The following is a 13,422-nucleotide window of genomic DNA, read 5'->3' as shown; positions in this document are numbered from 1 at the left end:
TTTCCCCAATATTTAATTTATAGACCCCACTTGTGATGCACAGTCCTCCCTCTCTTAGTATCCTTCCTCCCTCCTTCCAAGTCCCTTCCCTTATTCCCCTTTTCTTTTTCTCTTTTCCTCTCCCCCCTTTTAATGAGGTGAGAGAGAATTCTCTGAAAAACAAATATGTCAATTATTTACTCTTTGAGCCTATTCTGATGAGAGTAAGATTCACAAAATGTTTCTCCCCCTCTCTAAATTCTCTCAGATATGGTATATTTTCTATGCCTCTTCCTGGGATGTAGTTTCACTCTTTTTATCACTCCTTCCCCTTTTTCTGATACTACCCCCTTCCCTTTACTATTCTCCCTTTTTTATGTCAGTAAAATCAAATTATCCACGTGGACTTTCTATATATCCACAACAGAGATACAGTTCTCAAGAGTTATTTTTACTTTTTTCTGTTTCTCTTCAGTCTTGTGGATGTAGATCAAATTTTTTGTTTAAGTCTGTTTTTTTTTCTTAGAAACAAATGGAATTCCTCTGTTTCATTGAATGACCATCTTCTTCCATGGAAAAAACTGCTAAACTTAGCTGGGTAGTTTATTCTTGGTTGCAATCCTTGATCTTTTGCCTTTCGGAATATCAGGTTCCAGGCTCTTCGATCTTTTAATGTGGAGGTAGCCAGATCTTGAGTGACCCTTATTGTGGCCCCTTGATATTTGAATTGCTTTTTTCTAGCTGCTTGCAATATTTTTTTCCTTTGTGTGGTAATTCTGCAGCTTAGCCACAATATTCTGTGGAGTTCTTTTTTTAGGGTCTTTTTCAGAAGGTGTTCAATGAATTCTTTCCATGCCTATTTTCCCTTCTGTTTCTATTATCTCTGGACAGTTCTCTTTGATGATTTCCTATAAAATCGAATTGAGGCTCTTTTTTTGGTCATAGTTTTCGGGAAGTCCACAGATTATCTCTCCTAGATCTATTTTCCAGGTCTATAGATTTTCCCAGTAAGTATTTGACGTTATTCTCCAGCTTTTCATTTTTTTGGATTTTTTTGTTTTGTTTGACTGATTCTTGGGTTCTCAATGAATCATTTCTATTTGTTCCATCCTGATTTTTAATGAGTTATTTTCTTCATTCACATTTTTTAGTTCTTTTTGTATATGCCCAATTGAGTTTTTAAATGAATTATTTTGCTCTATTGATTTTTTTTTCCATTTCCCTAATTTTTAGAGAATTATTTTCTTTTTCCAATTCAGAAATCCTACTTTCTTGAGACTTTTTTATCTTTTCCAATTCAGGAATCCTACTTTCCTGTGATTTTTTAACCTTTTCTAATTCACAAATTTTTCCCCCCTGCATCTCCTGTGAATTCTTTATTTTTTCCAACTCAAATTTCAGAACGTTGTTTTTCTCTATCATAGCTTCTCTTTCCTTTCCCCATTTTTCTTCAAAGTCTCTTAATTTTTTAATAGTCTTTTCTAGGAGAGAGTTATGTGATGGGGGGCAGGTATCATTCCCCTTTAGGCTGTTATCTGCTGACTCTCTGCTGTTAACTTCCTCGGGGTTGGATACCTGTTCTTTCTCTGTATAGAAGGTATCAATAGTTCTCTTTAGCTTTTTACTCATGGTTAAAAATCTTTTGTGGTCTGCCCTTGGGGTAAGAAGTTTAATTATTTATTTCTTTACCAGATTCCTCCCAGACCGGATGGATGCAGCGGCTCCTGTGCCTGAGCTAAGAGAGAGCTCTGGGACAGAGTCCCCCTCCCCCTCCCAGGAAGTGCCTTAGAGGCAATTAGTATGACTGCAACTTCGCTTTGAGGGTTGCCCAGTGAAGGATCCCTCTGTGTCCTAGAGACTTCCCTGAGGTTTAAGACTGAACAGTAAAGGCAACACAAAGCCCAGCCAATGCATTCCATGGGAAGTAGATGTCAGCAGCTGATGTGAAAAGCCCCTGCGCTCAAACTGGAAGTGTCTGTCCAGAAACAGTGGTCCCTATTTCAAAGGTTCTGATTCTCTGGGACTTCTGTGGCTGAGTTCCACAGCCTCCAGCCAAGCCCAGCACTATGTGAATTAGATGTCCCCATTGTTCAAGCTGTCCTTGGGCTGTGTCCCCACTGTTCAAGCTCTTAACTACCCCCAGGTGAAGCCGGGCAGCAGAAAGCGGCTGCACAGCCTTGCCAACATCTGTTAGCTCACTTCTGGATTGGGGTGGTTCTAGGATCTGGCTTTATATTTTAAAGTGGCTTGATTTCTCTTCTGAACTGCTGTTTTATAAGCAGAGAAGAGCTAACAGCCTGTGTCAGATTCTTCTATCTCAGTGGCTTCTCTGATCCCAGAGTTCTCCCCAGCCTGATCGGCACAGTGTGCTAGCACTTAACCCTGTCTGTGCTGGCCTTTTTTCTTCCTCCCCTGGGAACTGACCTTTTCTGTTGAAACTCTAGATTCTCTTCAGCTGGTAAGTCGTGCTTCCAGACTTGTGGTTTCTATCAGTCCAGCGTTATTTTTGAGGCTGATTTAACTAATTCATAATGAGGGACAAAGGGAGCTTACAGATTCACGTGTATCTTCTCCGCCATCTTCGCTCCGCCCCCGGCAACCTATATTTTTGAAGGTATTTATCCATTTTATTTATCAAATTTATTGGCATAAAGTTGGGCAAAGTAACTCTTAATTATTGCTCTAATTTCCTATTCATTAGTGGAAAATTCTCCCTTTTCATTTTAAAGACTAACAATCTGATTTTCCTCATTCCTTTTTCTAATCAAATTTACCAAGGTTTTATCTATTTTGTTAATTTTTTTCATAGAACATACTCTTGATTCAACAGTTTTTTTTACTTTCAATTTTATTAATTTCTCTTTTTATTTTTAGAATTTCAAGTTTAGTTTTTGATTGGGGGTTTTACATTTGCTCTTTTTCCGGCTTTTTTAGTTTCAAGCCTAATTCATTGATTCTTTCTTTCTCTATTTTATGCAAGTAATCCTCAGAGATATAAAATTTCCCCTTATTACCACTTTGGCTATATCCCACACATTTTGGTATGTTGTCTCATTATTGTCATTCTCTTTGGTGAAATTATTAATTGTGCCTATGATTTGCTGTTTCACCCATTAATTCTTTAGGATGAGATTATTTAGTTTCCAATTACTTTTTAGTCTATTTTCCCCTGGCTTTTTATTGAATGTAATTTTTATTGCATCGTGATCTGAAATGGATTTTTTTTTTACTATTTCTGCCTTTCTGAATTTGAATTTGAAATCTTTATGCCCTAATATATAGTCAATTTTTGTATAGGTTCCATGGTCTGCCAAGAAAAAAGTGTACTCCTTTCTGTCTCTATTTAGTTTTCTCCAAAGATCTATCATACCTAACATTTCTAGTGTTTTCTTTATCTCTTTAACTTCTTATTTATTTTATGATTTGATTTATCTAGTTCTGAGAGTGCAAGGTTGAGATCTCCCACTACTATAGTTTTGCTCTCTATTTCTTCTTGCAGATCTCTTAACTTCTCCTTTAGGAATTTAGATGCTATACCACTTGGTGCATATATGCTTAGTATTGATATTGCTTCATGATCTATGCTGCCCTTTAGCAAGATATAGTGCCCTACCTTATCTCGCTTTTTTTTAAAATAGTTTTTATTTACTAAATATATGTATGGGTAATTTTACAACATTGACAATTGCCAAACCTTTTGTTCTAATTTTTCCCCTCCCTCCTCCCTACCCCCAGATGGCAGGTTGCCTTCCTTATCTCTTTTAATTAGATCGATTTTTGCTTTTGCTTAATATGAGATCAGGATGGCTACCTCTCTTTTTTTGACTTCACCTGAAGCTAGTAGATTCTGCTCCAACCTTTACTTTTTTTTTTTAATCTTTATTTACCTTTACTCTATATGTATAGCCCTGTTTCAAGTGTGTTTCCTGTAAACAACATATTATAGGATTTTGGCTTTTAATACAGTCTGCTATCTGCCTCTGCTTTATGGGGGAGTTTACCCCATTCACATTTATGGTTAAGATTACTATTTCTGTATTTTCTGCCATGTTGTTAACCCCACATTATGCTTTTTTCTTTTTTCCCTTATCCTCTCTCCCCAGTATTAAATTTATGAGCACCACTTGCCTTACACAGCCCTCCCTCTTTAGGATCCCCCGCTTAGAGTCCCTCCCCTTTTCTTAAACCTTTACCTTTCAATTTCTGTGTTCCCTTCTATTTATCCTACCCTTTCCCTTTTCGCTCTTCCCCTCCCAATTTTTAATGAGGTAGGAGAAGTTTCTCTATAAACCAAATATGTCTACTATTTTCTCTATGAGAATTCTGATGAGAGTAAGATTCACACTTCCCTTCTTTCCCTCTTCATGAATTATAGTTTCTCTCTTTTTATCTCCACTTTTCCCTTTTTCTGGTACATTTTCCTTTCCACCTCTAGATTATTTTTTATGTTATAACAGTACACCAAATTATACATGTACTCTTTATGTAAGCAATAACAGAAATACAGTTTTCAAGAGTTCTTTTTAGCTTTTTATGCTTCTCTCAAGTTCTATATTTGGGGGTCAAACTTTTTGTTTAGCTCTGGTTTTTTTTTGTCAGAAATATATGGAATTCACCTATTTCATTGAATGTCCATCTTCTTCCTTGGAAGAAAATACTCAGTTTTGCAGGGTAGTTTATTCTTGGCTGCATATCAAGTTCCTTTGCCTTTAGGAATATCAGATTCTGGGCCCTTTGATCTTTTAATGTGGAAGCTGCTAGATCCTGAGTGATCCTTATTGTAGTTCCTCAGTATTTGAATTGTTTTTTTTCTAGCTGCTTGTAGTATTTTTATTGTGGTCTGATAGTTTTGGAATTTAGCCACAATATTTCTTGGAGTTTTAATTTTGGAATCTCTTTCTGTAGGTGATCAATGAATTCTTTTAATGTATATTTTATCTTCTGTTTCTATGACATCTAGGGAGTTCTCTTTGATGATTTCCTGAAAAATAGTGTCTAGGCTCTTTTTTTTCATCATGTATCTCTCTCTTTTTCTCTCCCTGTTTCCTTCTTTCCCTCTCTCACCCCCTTCCTTTCTCCTCTTCTTCTTCTCTCTCTCTTCCTCCTTCCCTCCCTCCTTTTTGCCTCCTCCAAAGTAAGATGAATTCCTGGATTTTGTCTTGATGTTTCTGATCCATTATAATAACATGCAAAATGTTAAGTATTTGGAAGTGAGGTGTATTCATTTAGGATTATTATAGTATATTAGTAAGTAAAATTCTGGTCTTTCACAAGTCGTATAATATACTCTGAAACTACGAACAGTAAATATATGATTGTATATGGTTAGGTAAGGAAAAGTTAGGTAAATTTTGTTAGGTAAATACACACACAGACACAAGACATGCACACATTTTTGTTACTTGATATAATTAATGGAAAGAAAATTAGATTTAGCTTCAAGACAACTAAGTTTGAGTCCCACATGTGAGTTTCACTGTCTCTGACTGTAACTGTGGTTGAGTGAACTGTGCTTCTGTGATCCTTAGTTACCACACCTTTAAAATTAGCATAATATATTTTTTAAAATTGTGGGGGGAAAGTAATTTATGAAATATAAATCACCATATCTTATTATTTATATTTCTGTTGTGTGATGATTTTGATTATTGCATCAAAATAAATGAGACTTGAGGGTTTCAAAAGTAGTTTTGTTGTCTTGCATTCAGCTGATATTTTGAGATGCACACTATGCAGAGTGTCTGGTCCCAGGAACTGGAATGAAAAGAATAAAATGCAAAATAGCCCTTAATCTCAGGCTATAATTTCACTAATTTCCTCCATCCCAGGGTTCAAGACTGGGAATAGGGATCATGTGACTCTCTGAAACCGAAGCCCAAGGTGTCATCTTCCTGCTCTGGGAATAGGGATTATGTGATGTAGGCCCAGTCTTAATACTGAGAAATACTTTAATCAGTCCCATTCACAAGGAAGAAGAGGTGCAAACCTGAGTTGGGGTGTGTGTGTGTGTGTGTGTGTGTGGTGTGTGTGTGTGTGTGTGTGTGTGAGAGAGAGAGAGAGAGAGAGAGAGAAAGAGAGAGAGAGAGAGAGAGAGAGAGAGAGAGAGAGAGAGAGAGAGAGAGAGAGAGAGAGAGAGACTATTTGAATGGATATAAGAGAAAATGTGATAAATGTGGATATAGAAGTGACAAGATTTGGCAACTGAGTAATTGGGGAAAGGAAAGATAGAAGAGTGAAGATAATTTCATGATTAAAAATCAGGCTACAAAGAAGGATGGGAGCTGTACAGAAAGAAGAAATTATGGTGATAAGTTTTTTTAATTGCTAATTGAGGAGAAGATAAGATATTTTTTGAACTTTTGAGTTTGAAATGCTTTTGTGACATTTAGGTACAATTGTCCAGCTATTGGTAGTGTGTGGATTGGAGTTCAGAGGTGGATGCATAAACTTGGGCTTTGTCTGAATAGAGAAGTTAATGGTACTGGAACTAAATAAGTTCATTGATAAGATATAGAAAAGAAGATAGGACCTAGGACAAAAGCAGAGGAACATGTAGGATTAAGAGACTGCATAAACCTCAAGATCTGGCAAAACAAGCTGAGAAAAAAAGATCAGAAAGATCTATTAAAAATGCATGATGAGTTGGTGGTCCTCCTTGTCATGTGCTAGGTAGAGACCAAAAATAAATCAGTTATCCAGTATATATTTAGCATCTACTATTTTCCAGCCACTTTCCTACATGCTAATAATAGAAACACTAAGTCTGTTATAATCCCTACCCCCCCCCCCCAGGAGTGAATCTATCTATCTATCTATCTATCTATCTATCTATCTATCTATCTATCTATCGAGGCAATTGGGGTTAACTGACTTGTCCAGGATCATGCAGCTAAAAAGTGTAAAGAGTCTGAAGTCAGATTTGAACCTAGGTCCTCTTGATTTCAGGGCTGGTGTTCTAGCTGCCCCCTCCTAGGAATTTAAATGAAGATTTTGAAAATATTAGAATTTTCAAACTAAAAAAAAATTGGTAATGTTGTAGAGATACTTCCTGTGTAGGAATGGGGTCAGAAACAAGACTATAATGGATTAATTAACATGTGACGAATAGGAGCGGAAGTAGTCTACAAAAAGATTAGTTTTTTTTTTTTTTTTCAGAGAGGTTCTTGGAAAAGTGAAGATGTATAATATGATCAGTAGAAAGAATATCAGGGTGAACTGAAAATATTCACAGGTTTGAAAAGATTTGTGCCCATTTTTAAGAAGAAGAAGAAAACCTATAGATTAAAAAATTTAAATTTAAAGGGATTTTTTCATGGGGAAAGGTTAGGGTTGAAATAGGAATGATGGAATGAATGTAACAATGAAAGAAATTTACATTGGACCAAAAAAGAACTATCTCTTTCTCAGAGATTGTTGCAAAGGCAATAGTGGATGAGATTGAAAAGTTTTGAATTGTAGAAGAGAAAGAAAGGGGCAGTGTAGGGAAAGCCTTTCTTTTGTCAGAAAAGTAGGTTGCAAAGTGCTCTTTTAAGAGAAAAGGATGAAGTTGCAGATGTTGAAATGTTGACTTAGCACTCTACTAATTAGTAGATACTATTTTTCTTGTGATCATAAAAAAAGAGTTGGACAATATATCCATAAATGAGCAATAAATCCATAAATATCAGTTGAACAGTATCTCAATATTTTCCATCCTTATTGGACAGAGAAGAAAAGAAAAATGAATTTAGAGTTGGGAGTAAAAAGAACATTTCAGAGAAAAGGTAATATTTAAGATAATTTCTTCTGTTTCAGTATCAATAGGCATCAATAAATGCTTGGATAGCTAAAAGATGTATGACATGTATACAAGTAAAGTTAAACTTTTCTTTTGACTTTTTTTTTTTTGCATTTTGAAAATATTTTCTTGTTACTCTTTCACTTCCCCATGTCTATCACTACCTATTTGGGTACTTGTCCATCCTCACAGTGTTGGCCCTTCTTGTAAGTGATATGTATCATCAAGGAATAGAGATCAATAGTTCAGTCATATCAGAAAATGTTTGTGTCATTCTGTACCTCTAGTTTGTCTTGTTTGAAATTGAATGAAAAGGTAAACTGAGGCAACTCTCTGGGCAAGGCAACATTTATTAACAGAGCCAAGCTGCTTATAAATAAATTGATCCATGGTTTACTTCTATTAATATGAATGTCCCGGAGGAAGTGGACAGTTCCTCTTTTACAGATTTGGAGGTATATAAAACCAAAAAGAGAATAGAGTAATTGACATCCTGGGATTAAGGGCAATATGATTTATAACGAGCTGTCGTCTCTAGAAGCTGCCGGATCACTCTCTGGGAAGAGATCTGCTGTGTCTTCTACTCAAATCTCTCCGACAGATTCTTCTTCCTGTAACGAACCATTGTCTCCAGGCAGTTGCTGTTAACTCTTGTCCAGAGAAGTGACTTCCCTTCCTGCAGAGAGCCCCGTCAAGCCTGATGCAATGCAGAGTCCTCTCCTTGAATCTCCTCCAGCTCTTATCCTTCTCCATGTAGACTCACTTTCCAGGCCCACTGTTGCTTTTTATCCTCCCAGAGAATGGGCGTGGGATAATGCAAGGGCTTCTGGGAAGAACCACTTCAGCCAATGAGCTTGCTCCTTCTATCAAGTCAACCTGAGTTCTCACCTTGTAATTGTCCAGAAAACCTGAATTCTCACCTTGTCACTGTCCAGACAACCTGAGTTCTCACTTAGTAATCCTAACAATGATTGGTTCCAGAGCTGAGGTGCAGGGAGCAGCATGTTTGGTTGGAAGTTTGGTAATTAGGACAAGCAATGACAACCCTTATGTCCTCATGAAAATAAGAAATATTCTTAGAGTGCAAGTTTGAGATAGTTTTAAAAAGGAAAGAAGACATTCTTGAGAGATAACTTGATAATGTAGAGGGCTCAGGACCCACTCCTTTGCTTTCTCAAATATTTCTCAAGTCAGCTAAATTCTCTGAGGCAAGAATATATCAGTGATTAGTAGGGAACCTGAATTTCTAAAATTAAGCTATTACAGGCCATATGAATTTTGAAATGATTTTTTTAAAAAAAACATGACTTAAGTAACTAAAGAACAAAAGCAATTACAGGATAAAACCAACCAATTTTTATTAGAACATTAAATAAGTGATAAATACTTAATTTTAATCTTTTCAAGTCTGTCACCTCTCTGCCAAGTGGTGGTATGTAACATTTTCTCCTTGGTCTCTTGAAAACACTATTTGTCACTATTTTGGTACAAGTTATAAGGTCTTTCAAAGTTGTTTTAATTGTCATATTATTGTGGTCATCAAATTAATTCCTTTACTGAATTTTTTATGTATCAATTAATAAACATGTTCCTATGTTCTTCCAAAGCAGTCATAGTCATCATTTCTTATGCCACAATAATTTAATACTTGTTTCCTGTATCAGAGTTCACTTATATTTTCTACATCTGAAGGAAGCAATTGCAAACAGAATATGGTTACAGCAGACTGAGCAAGTGGGTTCTATTGTTTTACCTAGAATCAGTGAAGTTCCAGTAGAAAATATCCCATAATTTTTCAGGCTGGCAATATCTAATGATAGTCCCCTCCCCCCCAAGTAATGTCAAGTTCTAGTAGCAAAGTAAAATGGGAAGACTTAGAATCCAGATTTCTCATTCCTCTTCTTTTGTGATTTTGGAACACAAGTAATTGAAAACTAGGACTTCTATCATGATCAGTTATCATGTGATCTATAACATATTCACATGTAGAAGGTGGTCATTTAAGAATTTTGGAATTACCAGAGAAGGAACACTGGGAATTGAATGTAAAATATTAGCACTACTGTCTATCTACCCAGGTTACTTATACCTTCAGAATCCAATACTTAATGGGCAACAAGAAAATTGGATTTACACACATATATTATATCTAGGTTATACTGTAACACATAAAAAATATATGAGATTGCCTGTCATCTAGGGGAAGGAGTAGAGCGAGGGAGGGAAAAATCTGGAAAATGAATACAAGGGATAATGTTATAAAATTACTCATGCATATATACTGTCAAAAGTGTATAATTATAAAATTAATTAAAAAAGAATTTTGGAATCACAAAGCAGATTGTATTTCTTTGGAAGAGGTTAACATTTATAGTTACTTGGCAGAATAGCATTTAAATATTTGAGCATAGCCTCTACAAAGAGTTAAGAAATGTTCCCAAGTTACAAATTCAACTATTCTCTTCAATCTTCTATAATTTTTTACATTGTCAAAATGGAAAATATGACATTGGAGTAATTGTTGGTTTATGGGAAAGAACTGGGATGAAACCAATTCATTCCTTCCTGCTTTGCTAATTGATATTCTGCCATGGTGCATAGGACCAAAGTATGGGAGAATAGTAGGAATGGTATGTAGGAGATAGTCAGTGAATACATCGATAGAAATATCCAAAGTTTAAATCTGTTTTTAAATGTTGAATCTCCTTTTGTTCTTATAGGTACTCTTTCCAAGACATATCTGACAACAATTGCACTTCTGTGACTGATTTCATTCTTTTGGGGTTAACAGATGTGCCAATTCTTTGTGTGGTCCTCTTTGTGATATTTCTGTTACTATAACTGGTATAGTTATATACTACAGTGTATACTGTTACTATAATTGGTAACCTTGGCATAATTATATTGATCATAAAGAGCTCCCAACTTCACTCACACTCCAATGTATCTTTTCCGTAGTCACTTGGCTTTTTTTGGACTCTCCATATTCCTCATCTATCACCCATCTTAAGCTCAAGAACTTCTTTGTAGACAAAACCATAATACCTTTTGAAGGCTGTGTGACCCAGATGTTCTGTGGAGCCACCTTTGGGGCAGCTGAGAACTTTCTTCTGGCTGTCATGGCCTATTATTGGTACATGGCCATCTGTAACCCTCTACTCTACTCCATTAACATGTCTCCCATGGTCTGCACTTTGTTACTCAGCATATCCTACCTAGGTAGTTGTATTAATGGTTGGATCTTCATTAGTTGCTTATTGATTTGGTCCTTTTGTGGACCCAATAAGATTAATAATTTTTTCTGTGATTACTCACCACTTTTGAAACTTTCCTACTCAAAAGATAATCTTGCTGAAATTCTATCTTCTGCCTCTGTTGGGTCAGAATTTTGATCACTTTGCTAATTATCATAATCTCTTATGTATACATATCCTTCTTTGTCCTGAAGATAATAAGCTCTGTTGAGGGGAGATCCAAAACTTTCTCAACTTGTATCTCCCATCTTATGGTAATCATTCTCTTCTATGGCTCTGCTACATTCATTTATATGTTGCCTAATTCAAGCTACTCAATGGATCAGAATAAGGTGGTGTCTGTTTTCTACTGTGTAATGATTCCAATGTTAAACCCCCTGATCTACAGTCTTAGGAACAATGAAGCAAAAGCAGCTCTGAGAAAAATGATAAGTAGGAAAACATGCTTTTTCATGAATTCAACTCAATACAAGTATTTATTAAGTACATGCTATATATCAGGCACTGAAGTAACTTTTGAGAAAAAAAGTGTCTTTGCTCATAATGGGTTAATTTTATACTAACTTAATTGCTAGGATGAGATAATATAGTATATACAATTGTGCTTTAGAAAAAAATATATTTTTATTTGATGGGTTGTCAATTTAAATGTTTTTTTTGAAAGGTCTGAAAATACATTCAATATTTGAGAAATGTGATCCCCCACTTTAGCATTGGAATAGTGAGACATGTTTTCTTATTGGTCTTCTTTGAATCTGTGATTTTTAAAAAATCTGATAATATGTATTTCCTATTAATGTATGGGGGATGTTCTTTAAATTTATAGTCTTATAGTCATTGTATTGTAGTTTTATTGGCTCTGCTATCATCATTCTGTATCAGATAATGTAAATCTTTGCTATGAATTAATTATAGTTATTCTGAATTAATCATAGTTATTGTTGTTTTTTTATAGCACTGTAATGTTTCATTTTGTTCAAGGATCACCATTTGTTTAGCCATTACTCAAGCATAAGACATCTGCTTTATTTTCAGTTTTTGCTATAAAAAAATTGGTCCTATAAATATTTTGATATATGCAAGGATTTTTCTTTTATTATGGACCAGTTTTGTGGCATAATATACATGGAAAAATGTATTGTTTTTTTTTCCTATGGGATAACTCTTTATATGATGTGGGAAAGGTGAAGTAGTAGAAGAAATTTAGTTTGTGAAAATCAAAATATATCAACAAAGAATCATTTAAAAATCCCCACAACTTGACCTTATACATATACCTTTCCATTCTTATACTTCCTTCTATGGAGTGTTTAATCTAGTTATGGTGGACTGTGTACCTTTCCCCACACATGACACTCCATCTTCTGTGTCTCACAGGCCTGAATATTTTGATTGCCCAGCTCTGCCAATTAATTTCTCTGGTTTTTCTGAGGACAGTTTACATTTTGCTTTTTGCAGCATCCCTCCCAATACAACATGAGCTCCTGAAAAGTTGGAATTGTTTTTTTTTTTTTTTTTTTTTTTTTTGCTTTTCTTTGTAATCCAAGTTATAACATAGAGCTGGCATATAGTTACTCTTTAAAATCCTTTTTGACGGGTCTACAATTTGATCATCCTCCTTTGGATATTTTCCAGGTTTTCAATATTTTCTTAAAATTAGGAGGACAAGATTGAAAACAGTGTTCCATATTTATCCTTATTAAGGCAGAATACAATGATATCATCACCCTTCCGGTTAAAAAAAATCTTGTGCTTTTCAATTACAGTTAAATTTTTAAACGTTCATTTTTCAAAATTTTGGTTTCCAATTTTTCTCCCTCCCTTACTGCCATATTCCCTTAGTAAGAAATGAAGCAATTTGATATAGGTTATACACAAACAGTTATACAAAAAACTACTTCCATATTAGTCATATTTTAAAAGAACATACAGACTCTGTCTCAAATTCCTCCAAAAAATAAAGATTAAAAAGTGTGTGTTTTGATCTGCACTCAGACTCCATATTTTTTCTCTGCAGATGGAGAACATTTTTCATCATAGGCATTTATGAATTCTTAGATTACTATATTGCTCAGAATAGCTGTTATTCACAATTCATCATTGTACACTGATCATCAGTTAATATAAGTGTTTCCAGGGTTTCCTAATTTTCCCCTTAGACCTTCCTCCTCCTCATTTCTTAGAATACAATAGTATTCCATCCCAATCATTTACCACAACTTGCTCAGCCATGCCCTAATTGATGGGAGTCTTCTCAACTTAGAATTTTTTTTGCCACCAAAAAATAAAGCAAAAACAAAAATAATGTAAACATTTTTGAATGTATAAGTTTTTGTACTTTCTGATCTTTTTGGAGTATAGATATGTGTTTCTGGGTCAAAGGGCATGCAGAGTTTGGAAATAGTTTCAAAT

At 35.1% G+C, this 13,422-nt stretch overlaps 1 pseudogene; it reads left to right on the top strand.

Moving 5' to 3' along the window:
- The first annotated feature begins 10,697 nt into the window (after window positions 1-10,697).
- Window positions 10,698-12,490, top strand: LOC141547325 (olfactory receptor 5p57-like; annotated as a pseudogene).
- Window positions 12,491-13,422: the final 932 nt, after the last annotated feature.

This window comes from Sminthopsis crassicaudata, chromosome 6 (genome assembly GCF_048593235.1).
Source record: "Sminthopsis crassicaudata isolate SCR6 chromosome 6, ASM4859323v1, whole genome shotgun sequence".
Lineage (NCBI taxonomy): Eukaryota > Metazoa > Chordata > Mammalia > Dasyuromorphia > Dasyuridae > Sminthopsis > Sminthopsis crassicaudata.
The sequence above is the reverse complement of the archived record's forward strand: the minus strand, read 5'-3'. Positions and strand labels throughout refer to the sequence as shown.